Source organism: Phodopus roborovskii, unplaced genomic scaffold (genome assembly GCF_943737965.1).
Source record: "Phodopus roborovskii unplaced genomic scaffold, PHOROB, whole genome shotgun sequence".
Lineage (NCBI taxonomy): Eukaryota > Metazoa > Chordata > Mammalia > Rodentia > Cricetidae > Phodopus > Phodopus roborovskii.
Genome location: NW_026126611.1, coordinates 12,338,053 through 12,364,046, shown reverse-complemented (window position 1 = coordinate 12,364,046; position 25,994 = coordinate 12,338,053). Strand labels below are relative to the sequence as shown.

The window sequence follows — 25,994 nt, the reverse complement described above, 5'->3', positions numbered from 1 at the left end:
TATGACAACCTGATTGCTCAATTAGTTCATTTTAACTTTTGTATTGTCAATGCATGCTCTAAGTACCTGAAACTCTGAATACTTCACTTTGGTTAGCACAATCCTAAAATCCTGGAACTCATGCGGTACAGTACATAGTCAGTACCTTTCCTTTAGGCAGCTCGTGGATTTTGGCAAACAGTAATAAAGCATCTCAGTACCACATGTTAAACTTCATGCTTTATCGGGTTTCTGGCTTTGCCTTTCGCCCAGCATCATTCCCCAGGAGAGCCAAGTTCCTCTTGTTGTTTTCTTTGTGTAGCTTCTAGCTCTTCCAGTCTTTTGCGAAGTAGAGAGAGTTCTCTTTGATGTTGTTCCTCCTGTATATGAGGAAGAAAAAAGAGCTCCATCCCCGGACTAGCGCCGATGACTGAGAGTTAGCCGGATGGAGAGATGCTGCAGGAGGCAGGCAGGTCAGGAACCAAATATAGACTCGCAATTCAGTATGCCTTCTCTGTATGTCCTTTAGTCGTTTTTGAAGCCTTGTGTATTCTTCAGATGGAACATTTTGTCTATTTAACACCTGGTTTTCTGTTTCTTTCTTTGCCTCCAAGACTTCCACTTTTTCCTGAAGTCTCTTCAATTTGTTTTCATGAAGGGATTTTCTCTTTTTTTCTGAGCAGTTGCAGCTCTCTGTGGTTTCTCTTTAGCTTCATTATATTTTCCTTCTCTGTCAGTGATTCGCTCATGAAGTTGATGCTTTTCTTCCAACCACTGTATTGTTTTTTCCTTCAATGTCTTTTCAGCTTCTAGTTGCACTTTTCCAGCTTGGCCTCTTAAATTTCTGCATCCTTGTTTTAATCTCTCCGCCACGCCCTTCAGCATTTGGTTTGAATTCAGCAAGTCATTCTCTGACTGTGTCAGTGAGGTCACCCGGGCCTGCAAATGACCGATTTGCTGTTTCAGTTCAGAATTTTCAAGTCTTTCTTAATCTGCTTTCTCTGTATTCACAATTTGTTGCTGAACTTTTAGCCTAATAGTCTGAAGCTCCCTTCCGGCTGCCTCTTCTGCCATCTGTGAAGCCTGCAGTTTCTCTTCACATTCAACCTTTTCAGACTGCCTCCAGACATCATGCTCTACTTTCATTTCCTCTCAGTCTGATCATCTGTTCTCAAGTTCTAGCTTTTCATCCTGTAATGCTAAGGGTTTTTGATAACCTTCTTCCTTAAGGTATTAATTCACTGCCTTGTCCCACCAGGAGCATCTTGTGGTGTTCAATGGATTGACTTGAGAATTTCATTGTCTGACCGCAGTCCAAACCAGTTCAGTTTGAATCATTCTCCTTTCTCTTTCTAGCTCACTCTTAGCTCTTGCTGCTTCCGGTTTGACGTCAGCTTTCGGTTCTAGTCTGAATGTTTGAGCTCTTTCACTTCACTGGTTAGAGTACTGATTTCTCCGTCAGCTTTATGCAATTTGCTGATTATGTGTTTTCTTCGCGGCCTGACTGTAGCTCTTTTTCTCAGCGTCCAGCCTGCAGTTTACCTGACTGCTTTGCAGCCTCCAAGGACCTCTGCCAGCTGCCTCACCTGTATTCTTTGGACATTTTCTACATGAGCACCAGAGTTCTTTCTCGCCCTTAATTCTGCTACTTCAGCCTCCAAACCTTTCAATTTCTGAAGCTGATGTTTTTTTTTTTTCCCTAACAAGTTGTCCCATGCGTTTGCTGTCTCTTGTGGGATCAACACTAAGCAGCTGGTTATGTAGTTCCTCTTTATCCTTCTCCAGCCATCTAACCTCTGATTCAGATTTCATTTTTTTCTTCTTCTGAAATATGAGTAAACTCTTCTTTCTGGCGCTTAAATTCTGACTTGAGGAATGTATGCTCATAGCGGAGCTTATTATATTCAGCTCTATACCTTTCCAGTTCTTCATCAGGAGTCCGGAAACGCTCTCTCGCGTTGGCGCTTCTAATTCTTGCTGTATTTGGGCTTTTACCAATTCCAGTTTCTGTGGTGTTAGTACCTGCAATTTCATTTTCCCCCCAGCTTTTTAATTTTCTCTACTAATTCCCCTCTTCACTCTTTAAGGAGCAGTTGGAACTTTTCCTGGTTAGTTTGCTTTTCATGAGACACACGCTTAAGTTCATTTTGTGAGTTTACACAATATTCCTGCCACCTTTTATGTTCAGCTTTCAGAGCCTGATAATTATGTTTATGATGTTCACATCGTACCCTTTCATCAAATAACATACTTTGGAACTCAGGTTCAGCATTCAGCCTACTGTCTCCGCCAGGTGCAAATACTCTAGGAAATGTATCCATATTTGTAAGGCAGCTGACAAGCACAAAACGAGTAAGGTGTGACTTTCTAAGTGTTTTAGTTTTCCTTCAGGAGTACTTCCAACTTCTTTCTTGCTAAGGCAGACTCCCAAGAGACCAAATCATTCAAAACTCGCCCACGGTCGGTCCTTGCAGCTCGCCCCCGGGGGACCCTGGCACAGCTCGGACTACCGCCACCCACTCAGCCCTGCTGGCCCAGGCATTCAGGCAGAAGGGTCAGGTCCGACCGCTGGGGAGTTGGCCCAGCCTGTCACGCCTGGGCGTTCCAGCAGCCACTCTAGCCTCCCAGAGCTGAGGTAGCCCAGAAAACTCGAAGGGCAGGGAGAGGGCGGTACTGGCCAGAGCAAGGCGGGTCCTCCTGCATGGCCCGCCCGGGATCCTGGGCACATGGGCCTTCCCCTCAGTCCCGCAGCCAGCCATTAGGTGCCCCTGGAAGCCTTAACTTCTGTAAGCATTTATTGTTTTACATTTGCTCTTAACCATCCTTTCATCTGTGCATGGCAGACTCTTTCCCAGAAAGTTATTTTTAATGTCTGTTCCAAATAAATCACATTTAAGCACAAGAAAACAGTATCTTCAGACCTTATACTTTAGCTTAGGAGAAAAATGCATAGAGTTTTTAACTTTTATAACTTTATGTGTATGGGTGTTTGGTCTGAACGTATGTGTGTGAGCAGCTTGGGCATGCTGGTTGCCCACGGAGGTGAAAGGAAGTGTCAGACCCTCTGGAAAGGGAGCTACAGATGATTGTGGGCACTTTGTGGGTGTTGTTACCGAGCATCAGCCCTCTGGAAGAGTATCCAGTGCCCTTCATCACTGAGTCATCTCTCCATCCTCCCCATCGCTTGTTTTATACCACAGATCTCAATGTGTCATGATTCCTTAGGTCAGCGGGAGAGTCTTACCTGGGTCAGCTCACAGCACTTTTTGCTTTCAGACTCTAGATGAGTGCTCAGCCTTTGATGTCCTTTCGTTGTTGAGAGTTATCAATGGAGTCCTTGCTGAGTTGAAAGTCACATCAGCGTAGCTGTTCACATGACCGGGAGGTCTGACTCAGTGCGTGCAATAGAGAAATATCTAAAACACAGCTTCTGAGCATGTGGAAAGGGCATGTCACAGCTCTGGAGGGCGTGCTACAAGCTCAGGACTGGCCCGCCTGTGTGCCTGTCTGCTCCCTCTCCATATATACAAGCATCTTTCCTCTGGATTGATGCATTGGACAGACAGACAGACAGACAAACAGGAGCACACTGAAACTGAAGAAATGATATCACCTTTCCTCTTTTGAGTCATTAAAAGACAACCTGTCAACCATTGTATGTCATGTGCCTCCTCTCCAGGATCTGTCATTTGAAAACTTTCAGAACACACCACGTGTTTTTGTGAGCTGTCTAGCAATGATGCTAAGCCTCTGTTGAGACTTTCACTGTGTAATGAGGTGAAATGTGGGGAGAGAATGGGCCTCCTTATCCCCAGGAGCCCCACATTTCAATCAGCGTCCTTCAGGCATGGCTCATGCTCTCAGAACTGAGTTCCTAGTTTTTGCAAAGGGGACCGCTACAGCATCTGTCCACCACTAGGAAATCGTGTTTGCTTTATAGCCTTTGGTATATGTGCACAGGTGTCTCTTTTCATGTTCACCTTCATGTGTGTCGAATAATATTTACAGTTGCTTCTCTATCAGAAATTTCAGTTTCATGGGGTGAGAAAGTGATTTTTCAATTATTACCTATAGCACGATGCTCCTACATCTCCCAAGCCACTCAAATGATACGTGTTACTCTCGTAATACATTATCCTACTTAATAATATGTAGTTGTATATTATACATTAATACATATGTGACATGTTGAATGTTAACATAATAATATATAGTCATGTCAAGTGCTACAATATATTACAGTTGTTTCTCTATCAGAAATTTTATCTTCTTGAGCTGAGGAAATGATTTCCCCTACAGCATGGTGTTCATGCGTCTCCTGTGCCTCCCAGTGTCACATGACTAGTTTCAAACATATTTGTGCCTGGGATGCAGTCTCTGTGTTTCTTGAAGTTTACCTTTTCCACATTTGTAATGACTGCATAAACACGATCTCCAGATATAGAAAACACTCTGAGTGTCCGCCAGTGTGTCCCCGTGGCTACATTATTGTCACCCTGACCTGGGAGGCCGCTGTCCCTTTGCTCTTCTCTTGCTGCCCACACAGGAAGAGTCGAGTTCTCACGACATCAGGTGAGATTTAGACAGAATATCGGGCTCCAAAGAATGTCCAGCTTGAAAGCTTCCCACCATTGCAGGAACTTCCTGCTCATCTATTTGTTGGAAGCCTGGGTTGCCAGAGCTGGTTCAAGACACCTGCTAAGATGTTCCCCCAAGTTGGTATAGGGTTAATGTTTTCATCGTGTTTTTAAAACCAGGTACTTGTGTTTTGTCATGTTAAGACATTTTCAAGTTTTTCTATTAATTTCTTATGTACACATAGTTATATGGAAGCATTTCGTTGACACTGAAATATTTGAGGATTTCCCATGTATATCTTCCTGCTAATGATTTCATGTTTATCGCTGTTGTGACCAGATAGCATTTTTAACCTTATTTAGTTTTTTATTTTATAGCACGGTGTAGCTACTGTAGCTGGTCTTTTTTATTCCTTGCTCTTTTGGGGTCCAGCTCCCAACTAAATACCAGATATTTATTCTTTCTAATGAATGCCTGGCCTTACACTGGATTATTTCTAGCCAGCATTTCTTAAATTATTCCATTTACATTTGGCCTCTGGGCTTTTACCTTCTCTATTCTATGTTCCTTTCTTTACTCTTAATCCACTGCTGGCTGCGTCACTGTGTGTCTGGCTCATGGTATCCTTTCTCCTTCTCTTTCTCCTTTATCCTCTTTCTTCTTTTTTCTCTCCTCCAGTCCTGCCTATTGGCCATTCATCTCTTTATTACATCGATTGGGTGTTTTATTAGAGAGATAAAGTAACACAGCTTCGCAGATTTAAACAAATGCAACATAAAAGAATGCAACACATCTTTGTATCATTAAACGAATGTTCAATAGCATGAATGAAAGTAACATTTTTAAGCAATATTCCACAACAGTCGACACTTTGTAAATTTTTTTGAGCTCTATTTGGGGGCACAAAAGTGATTTTTCAGAGTGGCCCACAACAAAAACAACACACCCAGGAAAATGAAGACCCTTTTCAGTGGCTGTCCCACAAGTATTGAAACAGAATATGTATTCTTGCAATTCCAAGAAGGATTGTTCTAGAAATGTTGAGAAAAAAAAAGCTGTTGGGTCTTCTGTACCAACCTTGTTTTGTCTCTGTTGCTGTGGACTTCTCTCAAGTGCCTAGAAAGGAGCACTGAGGTCCCCAGCAGTAACAGCACAGTGGCAAATGCAAATTTTCCGTTGACTTATGCGACTACACACTTTGCAGCTTCTGATTTGTTGTAGGGTAGCCACACCTTTCTTGGTTTGTATCAGGAAATAGAAACTTCCTTGAGAAACTGAAACTAAGACGTTTTTTACAGGACAAACCAGGCTGTAGAAGGAGACTACAGTCTAGCTCCAGAGAAGAGTCCAGACCTGTCCCCGAGGCCTGCAAGCTGGGCAGATTCAGCTGTGCTGTTCTGTGAGTCACAGCTGTGTTGAGGTGCGCTCTGCAGTGATGCAGCTGCTGTGAATTCATCCCAGCTCCTGTAAGTAACTTCTTCCCCTACTCCTGTCAGAAACCACAAAAAAAAAAAAAAAAAAAAAAAAAACCAAAAAACAAAAACGCAGTGGGTCCCCAAGTTGGACCTTCCTGCTGTTGTACTTTGATTCTCATGCTGGGGTGTGAGTGTGCATGTGTATGAGTGAGCGTGTGTGAGTGTGTGAGTGTGTGAGTGTGTGTGTGTGTGAGTCAGTGTTTGTCTGAGTGTGTGTGAGTGTATGTGTATGTGAGTGTGTGTGAGTGTGCACGTGTGTGTGAGTATGCATGAGTATGAGTAAGAGTGTGTGAGGGAGTGTGTGTGAGTGTGTGTGAGGGAGTGTGTTGATTCAGTGTGTGTGAGTCAGTATGTTTGTCTGAGTGTGTGTGAGTGTATGTGTGTGTGAGTGTGTGTGAGTGTGAGTAAGAGTGTGTGAGGGAGTGTGTGTGAGTGTGTGTGAGTGTGCATGTGTGTGAGTGAGCATGTGTGAGTGTGTGAGTGAGTGTGTGTGTGAGTATGTGTGAGTCAGTGTTTGTCTGAGTGTGTGTGAGTGTATGTCTATGTGAGTGTGTGTGAGTGTGCACGTGTGTGTGAGTGTGTGTGAGTGTGAGTAAGAGTGTGTGAGGGAGTGTGTGTGAGTGTGTGTGAGGGAGTGTGTTGATTCAGTGTGTGTGAGTCAGTATGTTTGTCTGAGTGTGAGTGTGAGTGTGAGTGTATTTGTGTGTGAGTGTGTGTGAGTGTGTGTATGCACACATGTGTGCGTGTGAGTGAATGTGTGAGTGTGTGTGAGTGTATGTGTGAGTGAATGTGTGTGTATGAGTGTGCGTGTGAATGTGTTGAGTCAGTGTGTGTGAGTCAGTATGTTTGAGTGTGTGTGAGTGTGTGAGTGTATGTGTGTGTTTGCGCGCATGTGTGCATGTGAGTGTGTGTGTATGTGTGTGAGTGTGCGTGAGTGTGTGTGTGTGTGCGCACATCTCCCCAGATAAAGTCTCTGGTACAACAGCAGTTATCACAAGACTCAGTAAGTTTGTGTTTGCGTCTGTGTCTTGGCTTTGACATCGGCAGACAAAGTGGAATAGTGTGACAGGCTTTGTGTGCCCAGGTGTTGTCATCCTGGGTGTGTGGATGCCGGCTCTGTCACAGATGCTCTGTAAGCTCTGTAAAATGTCCGGAAGGAGAAACGTTACAATTCCAACCTCTGATCTCAGGCCCCAGTCTGGAGGGGAGGTACAGAACACAGGAGGGAACCGGCTGAGGAGGGCTTGTGTGATGGTTTGAAGACAAACCACTATAGGCTCATGTATGTGAATGCAGAATCGTCAGGGAATGGCATTACTTAGAAGGATTTGGAGGTGTGTCCTTGTTGGGGTAAGTGTGGCCTTGTTGGAGGACATGTGTCATTGTTGGTGGGCTTTGACATTTCAAGAGTCCAAGCCAGGCCCAGAGTCTCCCTCTCTCCCTGTGCCTGTGGATCCCATGTAGAGCTCTCAGCTCCTTCCCCAGCATCATGCCTGCTGCATGCTGCCATGCTTCCTGCCGTGATGACAATGAACCAAACCCCCGAGACTGTCGGCCAGCCCTAATCAAATGCTATCCTTTATAAGAGTGGCCCTGGTCCTTTTGTCTCTACATAGCACGGAACGCTAAGTGATGCAGTCTACGTCTCGGCTGTTTCGGGGGATGACATCTACTTTTGTGTCATCAGGTTGCTTGGCTGGGACTTTCATTACACCTCCCTTTTCCCGGAGCTCTTACATTCTGCAGTTCCTTAGACTTTGTTCTCAATCCGGTCTTTAGGAGTCTGACTTCGCTAGAAAGTCTTGATTGAGAAGAGGCCAGTGTCGGAGTCCCCAGCGAGGACCTGGACACAGGGCCCAGGATTGCTCTGTGTTCCACACCATCAGCTTCTCCCTTTCACACTCTGACACACAGCTGTCTTCTGGGCTCTGGCTGGCTCCACTCCATTGCTGCTGTTCTTGGTGGTCATCCCGGGGCCCTGGCATCTCCAAAGCGCTGGGGTCTTCTGTTCCCACTGCACTTTCACTGGTAGCCTATGTGCTGTGTGCATGGACTCTATCTCTGGCACACATTTGCCAAGCCTCAGCTGCTCTCCATGTCCCCTTCACACCCTCGAAACTAGCACCACCTGGATCTTAGACTACCAAGTTCTGCTTCCAGCACAGGCTACCACCTTGGCCATGTCTGGAACATGGGCTCTGGTGCTGATCTCAGGAAACTTTTTCCAGAAGACTTCACCTAAGCATGCTGGTCTCTTCCTAACCACCGCTAATTTCGCAGCCCCAGCTGACCAGCATGGAGTACCCCAGCAAAGGCCTCGCTTTAGTGGTCCTGGTATCTTGTTAATCACAGCTGATTCTTCAGCCCCAGATACCCAGAACCATTGACAAGCCAGGCCTCTGTTTTCTGCACTTCTCTCTACACTCTTATCTTCCAAGCTCCTAAAGAATGATCCAGTAAACTCTCAACACAAAATGGCTTTCCTAGCCCAGAGTTCCAAATTCCTGCTCCAATCCTCCCCACAACCCACAGCCAGGTCTGTCACAACACAATCACACTGTCTTGGTATCCACTTGTCTTAGGGTTACTATTGCTGTGAAGAATCACCATGCGCAAAGGAATCTGGGAAGGAAAGAGTTTATTTGGCTTCCACTTCCAAATCACTGTTCATCAGTTGAAGGAAATCAGGGCTGCTTACTGGACTGTTCCTCATGGCTTGCTCAGCCTGCTTTCTTATAGATAAGGACCAGCACTATGGGTGTGGCCTTCTGACTTCGACCAGTAATTAAGACATGACCTATAAGTTTGCATGATTTTATGGAAGCATATTTAAATTGAGGTCCCCTCCTCTTAGAAGAATTTAGCTTATGTCAAATTGACATAAAACTACCCAGAACATACCTTATATTTATCACGTTCATTCAATATTGCTGTATTACCTGGGATTTTTGTTAGGAGGACCTGTGAGTACCACTCACCAAATTCAATAGTACTTTGATACCAGTGATGGGCCATTACAAACCATGTTCAATAACACAATGTGTCCACTCTCTTCTTGTCTAGTCAATATAGTACTAGAAGTTCTACCTAGAACAATAAGACAACAGTAAGATAAAGGGGATACAAATTGGAAAGGAAGAAATCAAACTATCACTATTCACAGATGATATGATAGTATATATATATAAGTGATCCCCAATACCTACAGCTGATAAACACCTTCAATGATGTAGCGGGATACAAGATTATGTAAAAAAAAAAAAATCAGTAGCCTTCCTAAATACAAATAATAAGTGGGATGAGAAAGAAATCAGAGAAAAATCACCCTTTACAATAGCCACAAATAAAATATCTTGGGGTAACTCTACCCAAACAAAACACTTTTATGACAAGCACTTCAAGTCTTTAAAGAAAGAAATTAAAGAAGATATCAGAAAAATGGAAAGATCTCCCATGCTCTTGGATAGGTAGAATTAACATTGTTTTTAAAAAAAAAAAAAAAAAGAAAAGAAAATGGCAAACCTACCAAAAGCAATCTTCAGATTCAATGCAGTCCCCATCAAAATCCCAACACAATTCTTCACAGACCTTGAAAGAACGATACTCAACTTCATATGGGAAAATAAAAACCCCAGAATAGCTAAAACAATCCTGTACAATAAAGGAACTTCCGGAGGCATCACCATCTCCGACTTCCAACTCCACTATAGAGACATAGTAATTAAAAACAGCTTGGTATTGGTATAAAAACAGACAGGTGGATCAATGGAATAGAATCAAAGACCCTGACATTAATCCACACACCTTTGAACCCCTGAGGGTTGGCAAAGAAGCCAAAATGGTACAATAGAAAAAGCAAAATATCTTTAACCAATAGTGCTGGCATAACTGGATGTCAACATGTAGAAGAATGCAAATAAATCCATATCTATTCCCTTTCACAAAACACAAGTCCAAATGGATCAAAGACCTTACACGTAAATCCAGCTACATTGAACCTGATAGATAGAAGAGAAAGTGGGAAGTAGCCTTGAACACACTGGCACAGGAGACCACTTCCTACTTCCTTAGTATAACACCAGTAGCACAAACAGTGAGAGAAATCCATAAATGGGATCTCTAGACACCGGAAAGCTTCTGTAAGGCAAAGGAAGCAGCAATAACACAAAACCACAGCCCAACGAACAAGGAAAGATCTTCACCAACACCACATGGGACAGAGGGCTGATCTTCAATATATGTAAAGAACCCAAGAGACTAGACATCAAAATATAAAATAACCCAGTTGAACAATGAGGTACATAGCCTTACAGAATTCTCAGCAGAAGAATCTCAAATGATCAAAAGGAGTGCTCACTATGCTTACTCATCAGGGAAATGCAAATCGGAATTACTCTGAGATACCATCCTATACCTGCCAGGATGGGTAAGATCAAAGATACTGAGGGCAGCTTATGTTGGAGAGGATGAAGAATCACAGGAACACTCCTCCACTGCTGGCGAGAGAGCAAACTTGGAAATCAGTATGTCTGTTTCTAGGAGAATTGGGAACCAATCTACCTCTAGATGCAGTGATACCACTCTTGGACATTAACCCAAGGGGTGCTCAGTCCCACACAAGGACATTTGCTCACTGATGTTCATGGCAGCATTATTCGCAATAGCCAGAACCTGGAAACAACAACCAAGATGCCCCTCAACCGAAGAATCAATGAAGAAAATGTGGTACATTTATACAATGGTGTATTACTCAGCTGTAAAAAATGATGACTTCATGAATATGCAAGCTCATGGATGAAACTAGGAAAAACCGTCCTGAGTGAGAGAACCCAGGCTCAGAAAGACAAACACAGTATGTATTTCCTCATAAGTGGATATTAGATGTAAAGCAAAGGATAACCAGACTACAACCCACAGCTTCAAAGAAGAGAGGGACCCGTGGTTCCCCCTGGGAAGGGAAATTAGATCCACTCTACTGGGTAAACTGGGGGTGTAGGGTGGTAAGGGGGAGGGGAAGGGAAGGGGAGATGAGAGCATGAATGGGGGGACGGATACAGTTGAAGAGCAATGAAAGGGTTATCTTAATAGAGATAGCCACTTCCGGGTTAAGGAGAAACCTGGTGCTAGGGAAATTCCTAAGGACCCACAAGGATGACCCTAGCAAAGACTCTTAGCAATAGTGGAGAGGACACCTGAATTGGCCTATCCCATAATCATATTGGTGACTACCTCAACTATCATCATAGAATCTTCATCCAGTAACTGAAGGAATCAGATGCAGAGATCCACAACCAAGCCCCAGGCTGAGCTCCGGGAATCCGGTGGAAGTGAGGGAGGAGGGAAAATGTGAGCAAGGGCGGTCACGATCATGATGGAGAAATCTACAGTTGACCAAGCTCGTGGAGTCTCCAGAGGGCAGAGCTAGGCCCTCAATACGTAGAAGACAGTTGTGGAGCTTGGATTATTTGAGGACCCCTGGCAGTAGGACCATGATACAAACCCTTTGCAGAGGCCCTGGGTTCGGTTCCCAGTACTCATAACCACATGTGACACCAGTTCCAGGGGATTTGTTGTTCTCTTCTGGCCCTTGCAAGCTCCAGGTACACTTGTCACATACACCCATACACAGGCACAATACTCTCACACATTGAAAGGAAAATAGGCCTTATACAGCAAGTTAGCACATTAATTTCCACAACATTGGATTCCCTGTGATGCTTGGTGCCTTTTTATAATATATATATTTAGTCATAACAATCTTTGTGTTACCTCTCAGGTCTCCTTCCCATTCCCTGCAGCTTGCTTACTCTTCCTAATTACTCCTCCTCTACCTTCACGTGAGTTTTTTTTCCAATATTTTGACCAATGATTCCATTTATGGTTTTTTTATAGAAGCCAGGCTGAGGAGCTATTTAGAAGAACATGGGTTCCTTACTAGTGAACACACCACTGAACACAATGTCTCTCCCTCCAGCACCATTGGCTGCAGAGAGATTCCAGGGAGCTCTGGAGTCTCATGAGCCGTCTCCCTCCATGAAGGGAAGGTGACAGGCCAATCTTGTGCAGAAATCATGCAAGTACTCAGAGCTGCTGCGAGGTCAACAGTGCGACACCATGTCATGACTGGAAAGCAGTGTTCTCTGACATCCTTTCTTCCCGCTCTTTGAGAGACCCCTGACTCTTGAGTGGGGTGGTGTAGATAGATGTCTGGTTAGTAAATGCATTCACTGCCATGCCTTGGGCTCATCATCCTGGGACAGCATTTTGGTGGCCTGGTTGGGGACCTCTCCATCTGGCTCCTCTCTTTCTTCTGTGGCTTGTGACAGTTGATGGGTCAGTTCATGGGCAGCTGCAGATTTCTGTGTGGAAAAGTTTTGCAGTGAGAGCCAAAGCTTCAGATGTGAGTCTGAAAGTAGTTAGCCCATCACCCCACAGGGAAGTCTGCAAGTCGCCGCTGAGCGTGTACCCTGATGTACTAGGACCCCTGAGAAATGGAGGTGGTTTAGAGTCCCACGTCTCTCAACCACGTCTCAGACTGAACCATTTCTGGGGTGAGCACCACCCAATTGCATGAGGCACAGAGCTCAGGAGTGAGACGGAAAGCATAACTGTGCAGGCCTAGTTGACTGTGTGAAAATGCCTTTGCCTTTGTTTTTGGAATGAGCACATGGTAAGGGTCCCACCAAGGGTCATGTCAGGAGTGCATGCATGCAAATAATGTGTTTGGAATCTTGTTAAATTCAGTTCTTATGTTTGAGAAGAATGGTAATCAGACTGTCCAAATGTCAGTGTTGAAGGGATGGGAAGATGACTCAGCATGGAAGGCCCTTGGTATACAAACATGAAGACCAGAATTCACACCTATGTTACCCAGTGGGACACGGGTCCCAAGTCCTCAGCATACTAACCCTACCAAGAACCAGAGCGAGACCCCAGCCTGCTCCTTACCTCCTTGTGTATGACATCTCTTCTTCTTCACATACATGAAAATGCAAATGCAAATAAAAAAAAGATGATGGGGATGACTACTTCCATGCTGGTAGATTTACTGTTGTTGGAAAACCACCTGGTATGAAGAGACTGGGTGGCAGGTGAAATTTGAGTGATATCTGGAGCCCATGATGTAAGTCCTAAAAAAAAAAAAATCAGGATATTATGGATAAATCTAAAAAAATCTCCATCAGCACCTTCTCTCCCCAGGCAGCCCAAGGAACTCATGCGTAATAACTATAAGGTCCTGTTTAGAGACAGGAGTGGAGTTGTGTGTACCACATCCTTGCTGAGTTTATTCCATTACTGAAGAAAACAGATGTCTATGGAGCCGTCTTACAACGTGACATATTTACTGTGGTGAGAACTTTCTGGATGCTGGCATGATTGCTGGTGTTTAATTGCTGCCAGAGAAAGACAGTGAATTCTGGATGCTGGCATGATTGCTGGTGTTTAATTGCTGCCAGAGAAAGACAGTGAAGTCTTTCAAAGTGATTGGACCTGGAGGAAGGGCAGCTCTGGGTGAGGAAGGGAAGGCTGGAAGTTCACAGTGATGCACAGACTTGGGCCATCAGCAGGCCATGTAGCGCCCGGGCCATTGGTTAATAGGGAATGGGAAAGATTGGGAGGTGAGATGGGAAAGAGAGATCCCTGTGGTCGTCACTGGATCTCAGACAGGAAGCCCTCCAAGAAAGCACGCTATCAAATCTCTCATCATGCACACATGCTGACGTCTACATAAAGAAGTCACTAGCCTTTTCAATAGAACTGCCATGCCTTTCCCCATCTTGTGATAGTTCACCTAGTTACTTACTTGGCATTTCCTTCCAGTGCTTTAAGAATTCCTTGAGACAGAAACCAGAATCTCCCAAGGAGAATTTCCTGAGAAGCTGTGCTAGTTCTCCATTAGTCTCCCATTGCTTCATGGCACCTCTATCTTCAGCGTGAGTGACTCCCCAAGTCCCATTCATTGGATAAAAGTGGAAGGAATATTGTCCGCTCATTGTGAAAATCCACAAGGCATCAGTGAATTGTTCTCCTTTATACTGAGATATTGTGGTGACCTGCAAGGTGGGATGACCTGCAAATGATGCACAAAACTATCATCTTGCATCCCTTATAGAGCCATCACCACTCCCAGGTCAAGCGTTTCTCCACATGCTTGGGGGCCTCTGGTTGTCATTTCTTACCCATGAGGTGCCATGTACTTCTAGCCTGGGTCAATACTCAGCTCTTTTACACAAATCCACCCACAGACCCTTCCTGCCTGCTCTGCCCTTCCTGATACCCTCTATCTTTGCATCCTGTCCCACACTTACCCTGGGTCTTGACTGTGGCTTTTTCCATGTTAAGTACCTGCTTCCTCAACTCTTCAAAAATGTGCTTCAGGCTTTGGGTCAAATGTGTCCATGCCTCGGTGGCATCTACCTCCTTTCCCAGGTCACCCAAAGGCGTGGCTTTGTTCCTATTATCATACTGGAGGAAAGGCACTCCATTCGCTGAGCACTGCCCTTCAAACCAGGGCTCTCTAGGTGTGGAACGAGCCTTGACAATGAAGGTACTACTGAGAGAGTGTGTATCTGTGAGAGAAACATACAGGCGAGGTATAAACAGGAAGCAGAAAGCCACAGGACTGATGGCTCTGTGACACCAGATGACACCCAGAATCCCTCTGAAGGGCAAAGGACAGGAAGGGAAGCCTCTAGTCAAGATGCCCACCAGCTTCTGGACCCTTATGTCTGTGCCATCTTTGACTCTTAGGTTGGTAGGACCCGTGAGACGTACACAGCGTCGCCAGGATTTATTTTAGAAGTTCTGTTAGTGACTCCTCTCAAGTGTTGAGGAATAAAATACATCAGATAGTGTCTGTGTTCCTGGGACTGAAAATCTACTGTAAGGAAGGATCGTAGAACACGTGGTAAACTCAGCACGGGGCCTGGGTGTTCAGGAAAGGCCTCCTGGAGTGACGCTGCAACTTGTCACAGAAGGTGGAGCTGCCACCTGTGCGCCCCATCCTCACCCCGTGTCCCCATAACAACGTTGGGCATCGGATCTCAGATTCTCCCGTGTTTAACCTCAGGCCTGATCACTCTCAGGAAGAGGCCCCTCTCTGTGATCTGCTTGGAGCCGCGATCTCTCTCCCCTTCCTCAGGCAGGTGAATCCCAGCACACCTGTGGCCGCGGTCTCCTGACTTTCACTAACAGCAACAGAAGACACAACATCCCAGAGCTGTTCTGCTCAGCAGACTGTACCAACAAGCAGGCAGGACCTAGTGAGGGTGCACATATATGTTCTCCCGTGTGTGTGTGTGCCCGTGTGTGTGTGCGTGCATGTGTGTGTGCCTGTGTGTGTGAATATAAAATAAATAATAATTTTAAAGAACAATAAGTTTGCCATGTAATAACAGTAAAAATGCAAAGGATGTGTTTAAAAAATCAAAAACAAAAACAACCCCTTTCCCTCTGCTCCCTTCCCCTCGTCTTCTGCTCTGAGCGGCACTGCTGGAGTTTGGCAGCCTCCTTTGCTGTCTCCTTCCATCAGCTTCCTCTTCCTCCTCCTCCCTGCCTCTTCTGCCACCGGTGACTTCCTGTCCCGTGGTTTCCCTCACTCTACTTTCCCCTTCCCGACTCTCCTGAGGCCCGAATTTGTTCTTGAGTGGCTGGGATTCCTTCTCTCTCATCACTCTCTCCTGGATGATTTGGTGGACACGTGGTTTGAACTAAAGGTTGCCCACTTGGCACGTGGCAGATCACATAGAATAGGCATCCTTTTTCTGTAAGGAAAATCCACTTAGGAGTTTGATGAAAGGAAACTGTTCTGCTAAGTCAGTAACAGGGAATTATGAAGGTGATTTAAAGATATCAACCTGATATTATAACTTGCAAATATGCACTAATTAATATTAAAACGGTAATAATAATATTAATAATAGCAATAAAATGTCATAGAAGGAAGTGTTTATACTCAGACTTCTAGACTTTAGTAAGGAAAACATTTTTATATTCTCTCACAAGTGTGCCACAGTAGTAGTATTAGACAAATTTTCTAAGAGGCTTGGCATTCACCAAGTAGACTAGACAGGCTTGCCCCTGACCCCAGGGTTCCCCTGCCTCTGACTTCTTAGTAGTGACAATAAAGCACAGAGCACCATGCCTTGCTCTGTTACAGGAGTTTCAGAGATCAACCCTGTGTTCTCCAACCCTTTACCACTCAGCTATGTCCTCATGCTTTGGACACAGGACTATTATATTCAGCAAACAGGCAGGATTTTCTGGAGACGGTGGGCGCGTGCTCCAAGAGTGGCTTGTAGGAACCTGGTCAGAGCCTGTCCCATGCTGCATGGAACAGAAAAAACCCAGAACTTCTAAGGATGTGTGTAAAAAATGCTCTGAGAATTGCATGTGTCCACAAGGATGTGATTTGAAATATGTTCACTCTGTTCCGTGGAGGAGCATGGAGGACTCTTGCTTGCTAAGCATGGAAATGATGCCTAGGGAGGAGGGTGCAGGCCTTGGCAGATGTATAGGGATGACAACTACACAAGGCCAGGGCTCTGGAGATTTGAATGAGAATGGTCTCCGATTGTCTCATATATTTGAATGTTTGGTCATCAGGGAGTGGCTTTACCTGGGAGGGATTAGGAGTGTGGCCTGGGTGTTGGTGTGTCCTTATTGGAGGAAGAGCATCATTGGGGGTGGGCTTTGAGGTTTGAAAAAACCCATGCCAAGCTCAGAGAGTCTCTCCTCTTGCTGCTTTTGGATCTGGATGTAGAACTCTCAGCCACCATATCTACCTGTGTACCGCCATGCTCCCCACCATGAAGATAACTGAGCAAACCACTGAGGCTGTAAGCAAGCCTCAATTAAATGCTTTTATTTGTAAGAGTTGCCATGGCCATGGTGTCTCTTCACAGCAGTAGAAACACTGAGCACCATAATGCTTCTCAGTTAAGCTGCTTTTGGTAGAGTGTTTTTATCACAGCAACAGAATGACAGTAGAACAACACAGGCCAGGTTCCCTGAACATACTGCAGTGTTCCGGGGATGGCTTCCTGCAGGTGGTCATGGGCTAGCCCACACTACAGGACAAAGAACATCTAGGCTGGTTAAGTCTGGCAGCAGAAGAGTGGCGATGGAAACCCTCAGAGAAGAGCATGTTCCAGAGTGGATGTGAGTGTGAACATTTCTGGGGAGTGTGCAGAGTGCAGGCTGCTCTGTGTGATGCCGGGGTCCCTGCTGAGAAGCACAGAGAGCATGAGCTTGGAGGAGACACCAGCTTCCTGGAGCTCAGGGATGGTGATGGCTCAGGGCTGGGGTGGGGTTAGCAGACTGTATTCCTGAATCCCAGCAAATCTGGTACAGAAAAATCCCACAGCGTGGAGTGGTCAGGATGCAGGGACACCAAGGACAGTGGTCCATTGGTGAGTGGGGGGGGGGACCCACCTTAATTCTAACTGCTTAAAGTGGTCATGGCTAATAGGACACAAAATCCTAAATATAGACAGATGGTTATCTAACCAGATGAGACTGGATGTTAGTAATTAAAGACAAAACAGATGACCAAGAGGCTGAAACCTTCTATCCCATGAAAACTCCAGCCAGGCTGCTGTGCCCAGTGCACAAACTGCACTATTGGGGCTAGAGAGGTGGTGTAGCTTTTAAGGGCACTTGTGTTGGAAGTGAACAGTTGGGACTAGGGAGGTGGTTAAGAGCTGTTAAGGGCACTTGTTGCTCTTGCAGAGGATCCAGGTTTGATTCTCAGCATCCACTCATGGCGGCTCATGGCTGCTGTAACTCCAGTTCCAGGAGATCTGATGCCATCTTTGACCTCCGAGGCGCATATGTGGTGCACATACATGTATATGTAGTGAAAGCATAAAATAAATCTAAAGAAACAATTAAAGCTGAGCTACCTCAAAGACAGACCCAGATTGCCTTCCTAGGAGGATGGATCTTGTCCCAGTAAGAGGGACCATTCAGTCCGGCAAAGTGCAGCCATTCACTCAAGTATGAGCCTCTAGATGCTACTGTGATCGGAATGAGCTTGTTGTCCATAGAATAAGATGTTTGAATATTTAGTTTTGAATACTTCAATATTTTGTGGCAGCTGTTTGGGTAGATGCAGGAGGTATGGCCTGGCTGAAGGAACCATGTCACTGGGAATGTAGATTCTTCATTTCTGGACCTTGCTTGATGTTTAAGGTGTTGGCTCTTAGCTGGGCATGGTATCCCATGGTTCTCATCCTATTATTTGAGAGGCAAAGCCAGGTAGATCTCTATGAATTTATGCCTATCCTGTTTTACACAATGAGTTCTAGGATAGCCAGAACTATGTATTGAGACCTTATCTCAAAAACCCAAACCAGCTGATCAGTGGTGGCACACACCTTGAATGCCTGTGCTCAGGAGGCAGAGGCAGGTGGATCTCTGTGAGTTCCAGGACAGCCAGGACTGTTTCACGGAGAAACCCTGTCTCCCAAAACAAACACACACAAACAAATAAGTAATAGTTCACCAGGAGGTGTGCTACACCAAAAAAACAAAACAAAACAAAAAACCCCAAAAACCAAGAAACAAACAAAAAACCCCAAAAACCCAAACCAGATAAAAACATGTGTCCCCCTGAAAGTATAAGATCCTAAACCCTTCCTTCTGTATGTTACTGTAGCCTTGGTGTTTTATCACAGCAACAACATGTGTAAGTAATACCGCTATTAAATGGATATAGAAGTCTTCACAGGCCAGATGCTCTCTGTTAAACTTGCTCAGTTGTACTCTTGTAGCTTGAAAGCAGCTGTAGATAACACACCTATGAAGAGCGCAGCTGGACCAGCCTCTAGGACCCTATCAGGACAATAGGCCAGCCTGAGGCACCAGCTCTGGGAAATGGCCCAGGGTGGAGTTCATGGCAGTGTCTAATGGGGCAATCACCTTGCTTGGGGAGGAGCCAGCAACAGGAAAACATACTCTATTTCACTGTGACTCCTGACATGGTAACATGGTACTGGGCCCTGACAGGGAGAGTGGCCTCTGGTCCTGGGCTATCAGAAGGTCCATCGGGCCTCAGGGAGACATCATGAGGTGAGCTCTTTTCAAGGAGGTTATTAGGCGGACAGGTGAGCCAGACAAGATGTCCAGAAGTGAGATATCGCTGCAGGGACATAACAAGTCACTTGTGTGTGCAGAGCTGCCTAGCAGGGAGAGCAACTCTTGTCTGACAGAAATCTGCTGTTTCCCCGATCTTTGTGGAGATATTATCTCACCTAGAGCAATTTTACTGAAGTCAGGTCTCAAGTAAGCTGCCACTTCTCCCTCAGCAAGCACCTCAGGCTTCAAGGAATGTCCTCTATGCCCATAGGATTCAAGGGATCCACTGGACAGCAATGGAGAGATGAAGAGACCCTAACTGCATGTCTCTCCGTGTCATTTCTAAGTGACCCACACGTTCCAGGCATCATAGAACCCACTGCTGAGTGGGAAGCCTGTAGCTTTGGCAGTGCATTTGACGATACTCTGAGCGCTTGGGCACTAACACTGGGGCATGGGGTATACCTTAACCTGGGGTCAGAAGAATGGACAGAGGAGGACAAGTCTGCTGCCCTGCGCATGTGTCACACTGAATTCAGACCCGAGTATTCAATGCAGGCTAGATATAGTGAGACCGGGTTGAAACTATTTAGTTCCTGCCATGTACAGAGAACACAAAACCTCTGTTTCCTAAATGAACAGCAGTATCTAAAGCTATGTCCCCAGGAGGTAGACTATATGGGCTTGGAGGCAAGGGAAGAGTTGAATCTCCCTACCCAGGACCATTGTGGGAGTCAGGCATGAACACAGATTGCCCTCTGGTGGAAGAGACCTTATGCACTTATGAATGGGTACTGTGGGAAGGCTAGATACACCCACCAGAAAGGGGCTTAAGCCACGTGAAGAGTCAAATGGAAGCCTTTAATCCCAGTAGTAGGGAGACAGAGGCATGCGGATCTCTGTGAGTCTGAGACCAGCCTGGTCTACAAGAGCTAGTTCCAGGACAGCCTCGAAAGCCACAGAGATACCCCGTCTCAAAAAAAAAAAAAAAAAAAAAAAAAAAAAAGTCAAATGGAGGAAATTAAACATCTTGCGGCACAAATCTGTAGTCACAGAACTTTCAAGCGAAGGGATGGTTACAGATTCTATAGCGTAATGTGAAACCCTGCCTTAAAAGAACACGACAACAGAAAGAAATGAGGCAAAGAGAAAAGAGAGAGAAAAAAAAGTCTGAAGTTGCAGGAGAAAAGAGAGAGAGAGAGAAAAAGTCTGAAGTTGCAGGAGAAAAGAGAGAAAAAAAAAAAAAGTCTGAAGTTGCAGGAGTCTGGCTGCTTGTGGCTGGGGTTGTCACCGGAAGCAAGCATCTATTGTGATCTTCCCACCCGCGGGAAGGTGGGAAAGAAAATTCATGGACAAAGAGGTTCCAGAACAGTGGAGGGCTTGTACGAAATACCCGATATACCCGTGGAATGCAGCGCAAGCATGCCTCGGGTCCAGGGGAGCTGTGAGAGCCCTCCTCCTGGAGGGTCTGCACTGGTGACTTGGTTTAGGCTCTGGCTGATCCCAGTGATGCTTTGGGAGTGGCCACCTACTCCACCCTCTGCTCCCTTGCCCTCCTGGTTCCTGTAGCCTCTTCCCTGGCTCCGGGGCAGTACTTTTCCCCTAACTTTGTCAATCCACCGAAGACCGGGGTGGCGGTGGGGGCGCGAAAGGGACATGGTGAGGATCTGGGCATCCTTGTGATAGTAAAGAGTAGTGAGGAGTTTCCCGCGAGGAGCCTGGGACCTGCCTGACTTAGCAGCCCGACGCTCCCCTCCCCCTCCCAACCCGTCCGGTTAAGTCCCAGTAACTCACCTGCCGGCTGCAAAGTTCCCAGACAGCTCTGTAGAACGAAAAGGGGCAGCACTATCAGCAGATTGCGTCCGCGGGCTGCAGCCTTTGCCATGGCTGTTTCCAGAGACCCGGCTACCGACGTGTGCCTGGATCTGCCCAGAGGATCTGGGAGTCCTGTACCGCCTGGGCAGGCGCGCGCGCAGAGATTCGCGTAGTTTCCGGCAGCTGAGCTGTTAATTCAGGGCTGTGGTGCTCCAGCTCCAGCCGTAACGGTTCCTGGTTTCTGTCTTTCCCTACACTTCTTCAGGGTTCTCCCAGGCCAGGGCGGCTCTGGTCATCCCTCCAAACTCACTGGCAGCTGGGACCTCGGGGCAACCGAGTCAGGGAAAGATCGAGAACGAGTGTGGTCGGCGCCGCTGACGGTTGTCCGCAGTTACCACCCTCACAACAAGAAGTTGTCATTTCTGTCTCACCCAGCACGTGGTACCGAATGCTTGCTTTAGACAGGTCCCTGCTGATCTAGAGCCACAATACACTCTCGATCTCTCTCTAGACCATCTCTCCGGGTCCCCTGGGACCTGCAGCCTGCTCCTCCTCTGTCCTCTCCTGCGTTCCAGACTCATTTGCCCCTCACACTCCCTCCCCCATCACTGCTTCAAGGTCTTGCCCTTTCAAGATCCTGTCCCTCTGCTTGCCACTGTCCCCTCCCATAACCCTGGAGTCACTCTCCATTCCCACCTCCATCTCCTCCCTTTTCTGCTCTCTCCTGGTGGAAGACAATGCTTGACTCCTCAGAAGGAAGCTTACTTTTCTCCTGAACTCTGTGACACTGGAACCTAAGACTTTCAGTAATCAAACAACTTCTTGCAATTCAAAGCAGCCTCTGGGTCCTGGAGAGATGATTCGGAGACTAAGAACATACATATGGTTGAGAAGAAACACACACACACATAAAGCACATCGGATAGAAGGAATCTTTTTTTTTTTTTTTTAATGTTTTAGAAGAGTTGTTTACATAGGAAAAGTCCAGATTCTTGGCAGAAAAAATTTTGAATTTGCTGTTACTTTTTTTTTAAGAGTATGTTTGTAGGTGAACTCTATGTTTGTGAAGGTGTGTGTGTGTGTGTGTGTGTGTGTGTGTGTGTCCACAGGTTCCGTCATCTCGCTGTAGGGCACAGGTCTGTCACTGGTCTCGGCTCTCTGAGCTGGCTATGGTGATGGCCACCGAGTCCCAGAAACCCCAGCCCTCCCTAGGCCTGTAACTGAAATGTCCTTGACTTCATTTTGTAACCTTCTCCCAGAGGTTTCTTTTCCTCTGGGAGTTCCTTGCTGGTGAATTTGAAATCATTTGCACACATTTGTCCAGTATTGTTAATTCAAGCCCATGGATCTGTCCACCACTGCCACATCAGGCCCTTAGTGCTTTTGTTAGTTTGCTGTTGTTTTCCTTTGGTGCAGGTGCATTGTGTGTCAGTGAAGGTACTGATGTGTGTCTCTGTCTGTGTGTGTGTGGGGGGGGTGGGGCTTGTGACAGGTTAAGAGTCCTGACAGGGAAGAGTTAACTTTGGTTTAGATTGACTGGTGCCATCCAATTGTGGATTATTCCCCGTGAATGGCTTGAGATGTTCAGTGCTGTCCTGTGTGGACTGGGCCACAGGTAAATGACACCCACAGTTGAGTGTGACAGACCCCTGTACAGTGCACTCCCCTCACACACTGACTTGGGAACTTCCTGCAGACAATTGGAACAGCTGTGACCCCTAGGTTAGTCTTCTGGGTTGATATGAATGTCTCTACCATGGGAACTCACTGAGGAAACAGCCACCTTCTGTGTTCTTTGTATTCTTGCTGGCGTGCTCACAGTTGTATTCAATGAATTACTTAGGAGCCTTGTGGTCTGTGGATCCAGCTGTTGGCTGCACCTATGGTTTCTTTCTTACTCACTTTGAACTGTATGCTGTGTAATATTTTTCCATGATAAAGCCCCTCAAAGGGGGTCATCTAACCTGGCTTAAAAATAAACACAAATGCATATAATATAGTCTTGATTTCTTTTAATTATTTACATGTCAACCATTGTTAAACACCATTTTTAAATTGATTTTGTACAAGTGGTAAATATATAGGAACCTTGTATAATGTCACTAAACAATTTAAGTTTGGTGTTGCAGTGTTTTAGCTGATAGCATTTTAGCCTTAAGTTTGATGATCTAGGTGGATTATCTCTGTAGAGGATATCAGTGATCAGGTGTGGACATCCAGGCTTGTAAGGCTTTAAGAAAAAAAAAAAAAAGCCTAAATTGTGTTGATAATGTTATAATAGAAAGTGAAACAAGATGGAGCCCCTGAGAGCGAGGAAGACACAGATGTTACTAGTTTAGAGACAGTTAATGCTAGTAGAGGGAATACTCCCACATAAGAAGGGGTTACCATCAACAGTTTTGGTTTTGGTTTTGTCTTCCAATAGGTGTAGTGGTAGTTTTATGTTAAGTAGGGACGTGACAAGTCATGTGCATATGCAGAGCTGGCTGGCAGGAAGAGACAAGGACTCTTGCCTAAAAGACATCTCCTTTCCCCAGATGGTTGTGGATTTCGAAAAACGGGGTTTCCCCTCTCCCTCAGCAAACTTGCTTCAGATTGTCCTCATTCCAAGGGACTGCAGAGAACCAGGGGGCACAAACACCAGGGCTTCCTCCTATCATCTCTGACACAGAAGCCACAGGCAGAGGCAACTCAGCATGCATTCCTCATTGTTTAGCATATGGTGGCCCTGGGAGAGAGAGCTCAGCGGGATGGGTACCAACACTGGGATACAGGATGCTACCTAACCCAGGGTCAGAAGACTACTACAGAGGCCAAACTTGGTCTCCAGTTGTCCCTCAGTCTCCTGAGCTGCTTTCAAACTGTAGGTGGGATAGAGTGTTTGACTCAGAGCCAGATAGTGACTTGCCAAACTGTTGATATTATGTGCTCTTTAACTGAACACTACGCATTACCCTCTAAAATAAACAGCATTACCTGCTACTGTCTCCCCAGGAGCTGCCTGGGAGAGTCTGGGAGGCAAGGACAGAAGCTCCCTTATGCCCCTCTCAGCCCCAAGGACAGCATCCTATATGAGCTAAACTTTGCCCCTTACTTTAGGTTCTATGGGTAAGGGTGGTTGGATTCCTAGGGTGTGTCCTCAGGCAGGGGCAGGCAGTGTCAACTGGTTGAGGGGGTGATAAAGGCCTTTCCTGGGTGTCAGGGTGAGGAAATGGGATGTAAGGATGGTGTCCTGGGTGCTGGTTCAGTATATGAAGTAGACGGCGAAGCTGTGTGGAGACCTCTGCCTGGAATCTCAGCTCAGGGAAGGCTGAGGAAGGGAACTGGTGCATGCTGGGAACCTCACTTACACAGGGAGGGGACAAATGAGAAGAATGGGGGGGGGAAGGAGGACTGAGGAATTAAAGAGGAGACTGGGGCGACTCCTGATCCTGGGAGCACCTGTGGCTTAGAGAGTCAGGAGTTTTGGGTGGGGCACATCGATCATTTCCTCTAGCCCGGTCTCACTGTTGGGCTGTAATTTTTTTTTTTTTCCTGAAACATCTCACTTTTTCTGAAAGCCTCTGAGGGGAAAAGGGTGGGGCCTGGACTGTAGATTGTCCAGGGGGGGGGGTTGGGGGATGAGGGCGGGCTGAGGAGGGCCAAGGGTTATCAGCTCAGCTAGGAGTACCCATCCTCCCCGGTGCTGTGTCCCTCTGTCTGTCCCCTCAAGTCCTGTTGTTGACTCAGGGATCTCTTGGGCTGGTCTCAACAATGCCAGGATGCAAGTAGTGAACTTGGAAACCGTGGTCAAGGCCATGGGTTCCTTTCTCTAACCCACAGAGCAGATGAGCAGGGCTCTGAGAACCGATGGTAACTTCCTGAAGATGAGAATCATGGGACGTTCCAGACCAGGCAGTTCGGGTTTTGTCTGTCATCCTCATTCCCTTGTTCTCTTAGAGGTTTAGTGGTGACACCAGATTCCAGGAGAGGCTCCTGGAGCCTCAGGTTCTTTCTTTCTCTGAGCCCCGGGCAGAAGCTGAGCAGCCTGGGCTCCGTCTGTGTCTCTGGTGCCCCAGCCTTCCCACTCCATATGGTCCCTTCGCAGACAAACTGACTGCACTCTCTGAGACCCTAGGCAGCTGAAGCAGGGTCAAAAATCAGGGAATGAAGTCTGGCTTTGGGCTGTGCAGAAGTCTCTTGCCTGCGACCAGAGAGGAATTGTCAGGGAAACCTTGTGAGGTTTCTTCACATCCTCTGAGTGCCTGACCCAGGTCCCCAACCTTGCCTGGTCCCACCCCCCTCCCCCACCCTTGTCCCCTCCCTCCACTCTGTCCTGTCCCACCCCTGCCCTCTAGAGCCCCCTTTTCTGCCCCAGCTGTGACCCCTCCTCTGCTCTGCTGACATCCCTGGACTCCATTCCCTTCTTTCCTCTTTACCCTCCCCTCCATCCCCTAACCCCCAATCCCTAGTCTTCCCCAGGCCATCCTCACTGCCTCCTGGCCATGGGTAGGGCCTCCTGACCTGTCCTTTACCTCACTCTCATCCCTGGATTGATCCCCTATCTACTCTGGGGAACTTACCCTATTAACTCTCTCCTCCTTGTCAATCATTAGCTCCCCCATGCCTCCCTCTGCCTTAGATCCCCCCTCCCCCTACCTTTGCTATACTCCCTACCCCAACCACAACAACATCATTGTCAGCATCCAATGAGATAATCACATGACTTTATTTAGTTATTTAGTTATTTAGTTATGTCCCTTTCAGTTTGTTTATGGTGGATTACACAGATTTTCAAATGTTGAACTGTCCCTGAATCTCCAGGTTGGAGCCTACTTGATCATGATATATATATATAAAATTTTTTTTAAATGTGTTCTTGGATTGTGTTGTACTGTATTTTTGTTTGGTTGGTTATTTGTTGTTGTTGTTTTTTTTTTTTTATGAGTCAGGATTAGTTTCTCTGTAGGTTTGAAGCTTGTTCTGGAACTAGCTCTTGTAGACCAGGCTGGTTTGGAACTCACAGATATCCACCTGCCTCTGCCTCCTGAGTGCTGGGATGAAAGGTGTGTGCCACCATCGCCTGGCTCT

At 46.3% G+C, this 25,994-nt stretch overlaps 1 pseudogene; it reads right to left on the bottom strand.

The window, feature by feature from the left end:
• Nucleotides 1–200: 200 nt before the first annotated feature.
• Nucleotides 201–2,028, bottom strand: LOC127237652 (centrosomal protein of 83 kDa-like; annotated as a pseudogene).
• Nucleotides 2,029–25,994: the final 23,966 nt, after the last annotated feature.